Here is a 6,000-nt window from a genome sequence, read left to right on the forward strand (position 1 = left end):
CCGGGAACCACTTCGCTTTGCAGGGCAGAGAAACGAGGATGCTGTGCTTGGCAACTTAAGGGCAAACTGGCATCTAGGAGCAGCAGGAGCCGCCCAGCAGCAGCGCAAAGAGAGATATGGGTGTCATTGTGAGCGCACGTTTTTCCCCTCCTTCCGAGCTCATGCCGGCCGCCTTGGCCGAAGTGTTTGGCTGTGCGGTTTGAGCTTAGAGGAGCAGCCCCTGAAAGAAGCCGGGAAGGTTGCGCTCCGAGCCTTAGAAGGTCCGGCTGGCCAGGAATTGAGCAGGAGCTCTCCTCCCGACAGGTGAGTGATGCTTTTTTCTTTGCAACGGAGCAGACGGTGGAAGGGAGCGCAGCGCTTGACCGTCAGATCCTTGGTCAGATCTGTTCTCTTCCCCACCCACTCACCCCTTCTGCAACCGCTGCTCGTGTCCCTCTCCTCCTGTGACAAAGTTGGCCCGTGCAACAGCCGAAGGGAGAAGCAAAGTTTTAGCAATTAGACCACTTCTTGATCTAGCCCAGTGGTGTCTGCACGGGCCGGCAGCAGCGGCTCGCCAGGGTTTCATGCACGGGCGGTTCCCAGCCCTACTCGGAGGTTGAACCTGAGAGCTTCTGTATGCAAAGCTACGGTCCTCCTCTGGGCATGATCCTCCGGGGAGATCTCCTTTGCAACGAATGGGAACTGTGCTAGAGTGGGGTTGCTTTTTGTGGGTTTCCCCCCTGCATTCTTAAAAAATGCAGTATTTATTTCTCGGCTAAGATTTAATTACTTCGATTCCTATGCTCCAAGTACATGGAAGACTGGGATTATCTAGGGAGGGAGGAATCACTGGGATGATAACCCTGGATGACAATGTCCCTTTCCAGACCTTAGGATACAAGGCAAATTTAGGATGTTTTTAATTTTTGAGAGCCGGTCTAATGGAAGGGCTGAAAGGATGAACTTAGCTTGGGCTGCAAACTCACTTAGGCAACTATCCTGCACCCATTTACCAGGGACTCACTGAACTGAGTGAGAGACTTACTTCTGAGTAGAACTATAAGGTGCTGTGCTGTAAGTGGCCCAAACTAAGTCAGCGTTCCTTCATTTGCACCGTGGGGAATAACCATCCCAGCCTACTTTGCAGGGTCGTTGTACGGGGCTCACGAAGGCACGTGAAGCTCTGAAGGATTGAAATGCAGACCAAGCGTCATTATGATATGGGTCACCCAGACTGGGCTTCAGTTTGCATGCAAACCGCATTTCCCTGGCTTCGAAACTGCAATGTTTTTCTCCTGCACGGGAGAAAAAGCAGTTGTGTGTGTGCGCGTGTGCTTGCGCCTTTCACAGAGCTACTTGAGAGTTAGCGGGCGGGAAGCTGTAGGCAATTTCTTAGGGAAAAAACCCTCAGCGGTTCTCCAACATTAACTCCTAGCAGGACAATCAACGCTGGGAAAGATCAGCCAAGCCTACAGCCTCTGCACCCGTGTGGCTGATTTGCAAAACTTCCGAAAGGAGGGTGCAGTCCTGTGCATTGCTCACTGTTAAGACCTTGATTTATGAGGGGGATCTGCATGAAATTAATCAGTTAAGTAAAGTGGGGGAGGGGCCGGCCTCCATCTGATGGGCTTGGGAAGACGTGTGTTTGTCAGTGGAAATATATAGGAAGGGGCCTGTCTGTCTCTCCACCCAGATGGGTGCTGTTTACTCCAAGTGATAGTGGCTCCCTGGACAGAGGCTGCTGGATCAGGCCAAAGGGGGCCCATCCAGGCCAGTGTTCAGGTGCCCCAAAGGGAGGTCCCACAAGCAGGATCCTGTGGTTTCAAGCAACCAATATTCAGAAAGTTTACTGCCTCTGACTGTAGAGGCAAGGCATAGCCATTGTGGCTAGTGGCTGCCAACTCTGGCTACCTTACTCTCCTGTAACTGGGAGTGCTGGGGATTGACCCTGAGCTTGGGGACTTCCCTGCAATTCATGCTCAGTGGTGGGTCAGCGGCTCAATCTCCACAGGAAAAGATTAGCGCCCCCCATATCCATCTTATTCACTTCAACATCCTCCTTCCAGAAAGTGGAATGAGATGGAGAGCTATGAAGTGACCTGGGACTTAGAAAACCAGGGTTAAAAATACCCACAGCCACTAAGCTCCTTGGGTGCGACTGCCTCTCAGCCTAACCTACCTCACAGGATTGTTATGGGGGATTATATAAGGAAGAAAACTAAGAATTCCACCTTGAACTCCTTGGAGGAAAAGGTGGGATGGGTATGCACTAAAATGCTGGCAAATTTTCACGAGGACTTTAAAAAAATAAATATTTCCAGCTGATGTGAAGAGCTGAACTTGAGACTGGAAAAAGAAGAAAGTGGAACGGACAGATTTGATCATCTCCATTTTGCCCTTTGACCTCGTGCCACATTCCCCCCCACCCTTAGCACAAAATGTGGCACAAGCTGGCAGAGTTTGGTGGTTGCCCAGAGCTCTCTGTATGCTGAGATTACGCCAAGGTTTCCGTCCTGCAGCTGGGAGCCTTTCGGTGGTTTGCCAGGCGCAGCCACAAATCTTGCCTCCGCCGTTTCTCCTGCTGTTGACTCTTTAAGCATCTCAGTGGCAGCCAAGAACATTGGGGTTTATTTGCGCTTAGTAAATGCCTGTTTAAAATGAAAACCGAACAAGCATCTTTTTGAAGAGGGGGTGGCAGAGAGAGGAGGTATTCAGGCAGAGGCAGAGGCAGAGGCATTCGTGAAGGAATCGTTTGCAAATATCTGCTTCTTGCTGAGGATCGTGCAACCCATGTGAGACCCCCAACCCCTTGGTATTGAGGGCCAGACCAGGCCACAGGATTCTGGTCTGCAAGAGCAGTTCCCCTCTAAGTGCTTGGGCTGTTGTTGTTTAGTCGTTTAGTCGTGTCTGACTCTTCGTGACCCCATGGACCAGAGCACGCCAGGCACTCCAGGCTTCCACTGCCTTCCACAGTTTGGTCAAACTCATGCTGGTAGCTTCGAGAACACTGTCCCACCATCTCGTCCTCTGTCGTCCCCTTCTCCTTGTGCCCTCCATCTTTCCCAACATCAGGGTCTTTTCCAGGGAGTCTTCTCTTGTCACGAGGTGGGCTGATTTCCTTCAGAATGGAGAGGTTGGATCTTCTTGCAGTCCATGGGATTCTCAAGAGTCTCCTCCAGCACCATAATTCAAAAGCATCCATTCTTCGGCGATCAGCCTTCTTGATGGTCGAGCTCTCACTTCCATACATCACTACTGGGAAAACCAGAGCTTTAACTATACGGACCTCTAGCACTTGAGAGGCCTTTGCTCATGTGCCAGCCCTGGCTGTGGCTGATGCAGTCTGAAACATGGAAGATGAGCTAGACACTCGGCCTGATCCACACCTGAGAGCATCATCTGTCCTGTGGAAGCCTCAACAAGGATATTGTAGAGTTGGAAACTGGCAACTCAGATTATCAAGGGGATGGAGTGACGAAGGAAGGCTGCAGTTTAGACAAAAGGCAAGGAAGATGCCACATGATAGAAATTTATAAAATTGGGCATGGCAAGGAGAAACTGGAGAAGTTTCTCTACCTCTCGTGGACATTCAATGAAGCTGAATGTTGGAAGGACAGAGAAAAGAAAGCATTTCTTTACACAGCACATAGTTAAAAATCAGAGCTTGCTCCAGCAAGTTAGATGGCTTTATAGAATCATAGAATTGTAGAGTTGAAGGGACCCCAAGGGTCATCTAGTCCAACCCCCTGCAATGCAGGAATCCTGCCCACAACCTTCCCTGGCTGGGCTTGAACCACCAACCTTCTGGTTAACAGCCAGGTGCACTGACCCACTGGGGGATCCAAAAGTGTGCACCTAACGCAGGGCTCAAACCTATGACCCTGAGATTAAGATTCATGGAGGAGAGTCTATGTCAGTGGTTCTCAACCTGTGGGTCCCCAGATGTTGTTGGACTACAACTCCCATCATCCCTGAGCTCTGGCCTTGCTAGCTAGGGGTGATGGGAGTTGTCAGTGGTGTAGCGTGGGGGGTGCAGGGGGGGCCGGCCGCACCGGCCGCAACATCTGGGGGCGCGCACACTCACACTCGCAGCTCTCTGCCACTACCTGGCTCACGGGTTAGGCTCACGGGTTAGGGGGCGCAAATTACTTGCCTTGCCCTGGGTGCTGACAACCCACGCTACACCACTGGGAGTTGTAGCCCCAAAACAGGCTCACCTTATTTTTTTACGTGCACAGTTCTGATCACCAGAAGGTGACTGAGACCTGTCTCGCCTGAAGATCTGTGGCAGTCACCCTCGAAGTTTGCCTGCGTAATCCCTGCACAAGGTCTTGCGCAAACCAGCTGTGTGCTGGGATTGGGCCCTCTGCCTACAACGAGCAACCTGATATTTTAAATTGAGCAAAGCCAGCCAAGAGGGGCTGGGCGTGCCAAAACGAAATATACAGCGTCTTCCCTGTCCGGGCGTCTGATGAGCAGCTAAGTTTCCAATAGCGAAGGATTTATAGACTTGAAAGTGCTGAGAGCTGCATGCAAATCGTGTTCCTTCCTTTGGCCTCCTCTCCCAGACGTCCATCAAATCCTCCAGCTTCAAAGGGAGTGGAGAGCAGGATCTCCTGGCTGCGTCTCCTGGCCTGGGAGAGCTGGTGCTTTCACCCAGTGAGCCGAGCTCCTCATTTCAAAACCAAGAAGCATTTTCCTGGGGTTCATATGTGTCCTAGAACCACACTCTCTTTCTTTTTCAATCTATTAATACGCCACCCTTTTCTTCCAAGGAGCTTGAGGTGATGAGCATAGTTCTCCTCCCCTCCCTGTTTAATCCTCACAACAGGGAGTTTAATCCTCACAACAATCAAGGGAAGTAATAGTGCCACTGTATTCTGCTCTGGTCAGACCTCACCTGGAGTACTGTGTCCAGTTCTGGGCACGACAGTTCAAGAAGGACACGGACAAACTGGAACATGTCCAGAGGAGGGCAACCAAAATGGTCAAAGGCCTGGAAACAATGCCTTATGAGGAACATCTAAGGGAGCTGGGCATGTTTAGCCTGGAGAAGAGGAGGTTAAGGGGTGATATGATAGCCATGTTCAAATAGATAAAAGGATGTCACATAGAGGAGGGAGAAAGGTTGTTTTCTGCTGCTCCAGAGAAGCGGACACGGAGCAATGGTTCCAAACTACAAGAAAGAAGATTCCACCTAAACATTAGGAAGAACTTCCTGACAGTAAGAGCTGTTCGACAGTGGAATTTGCTGCCAAGGAGTGTGGTGGAGTCTCCTTCTTTGGAGGTCTTTAAGCAGAGGCTTGACACCCATATGTCAGGAGTGCTCTGATGGTGTTTCCTGCTTGGCAGGGGGTTGGACTCGATGGCCCTTGTGGTCTCTTCCAACTCTATGATTCTATGAACCCTGTGAGGTAGGTTTGACTGAGAGATTGCAACTGGCCCAAGGTCACTGAGTGGGGAATTTGGACCTGGCTCTCCCAGGTCCTGGGACATGGGTGGCGCTGTGAGTTAAACCACAGAGCCTAGGACTTGCTGATCAGGAGGTCAGCGGTTCGAATCCCCACGATGGGGTGAGCTCCCGTTGCTCAGTCCCTGCTCCTGCCAACCTAGCAGTTTGAAAGCATGTCAAAGTGCAAGTAGATAAATAGGTAAGGTAAGCGGGAAGGTAAACAGCGTTTTTGTGCACTGCTCTGGTTCACCAGAAGCGGCTTAGTCCTGCTGGCCACATGACCCAGAAGCTGTATGCCGGCTCCCTCGGCCAGTAAAATGAGATGAGCACCGCAACCCCAGAGTCAGCCACAACTGGACCTAATGGTCAGGGTTCCCTTTCCCTTTCCCTTTATGTATATATACATGTATTTATGTGCATATTGCTTTCAGAGGGCAGGTGCTAACATGCTTCTCATCCCCTCCTCTAAGAACCACCTGATATTGCCTCCTGGAACCTCAGATTCAGGCCTCTTTCTGGGATGCCATCTCACAATATTCTCCTTGCTTTCTCCTGTAGGGACCCAAAAT

The sequence above is a fragment of the Podarcis erhardii genome, assembly GCF_964252035.2.
Source record: "Podarcis erhardii genome assembly, chromosome: 3".
NCBI lineage: Eukaryota > Metazoa > Chordata > Lepidosauria > Squamata > Lacertidae > Podarcis > Podarcis erhardii.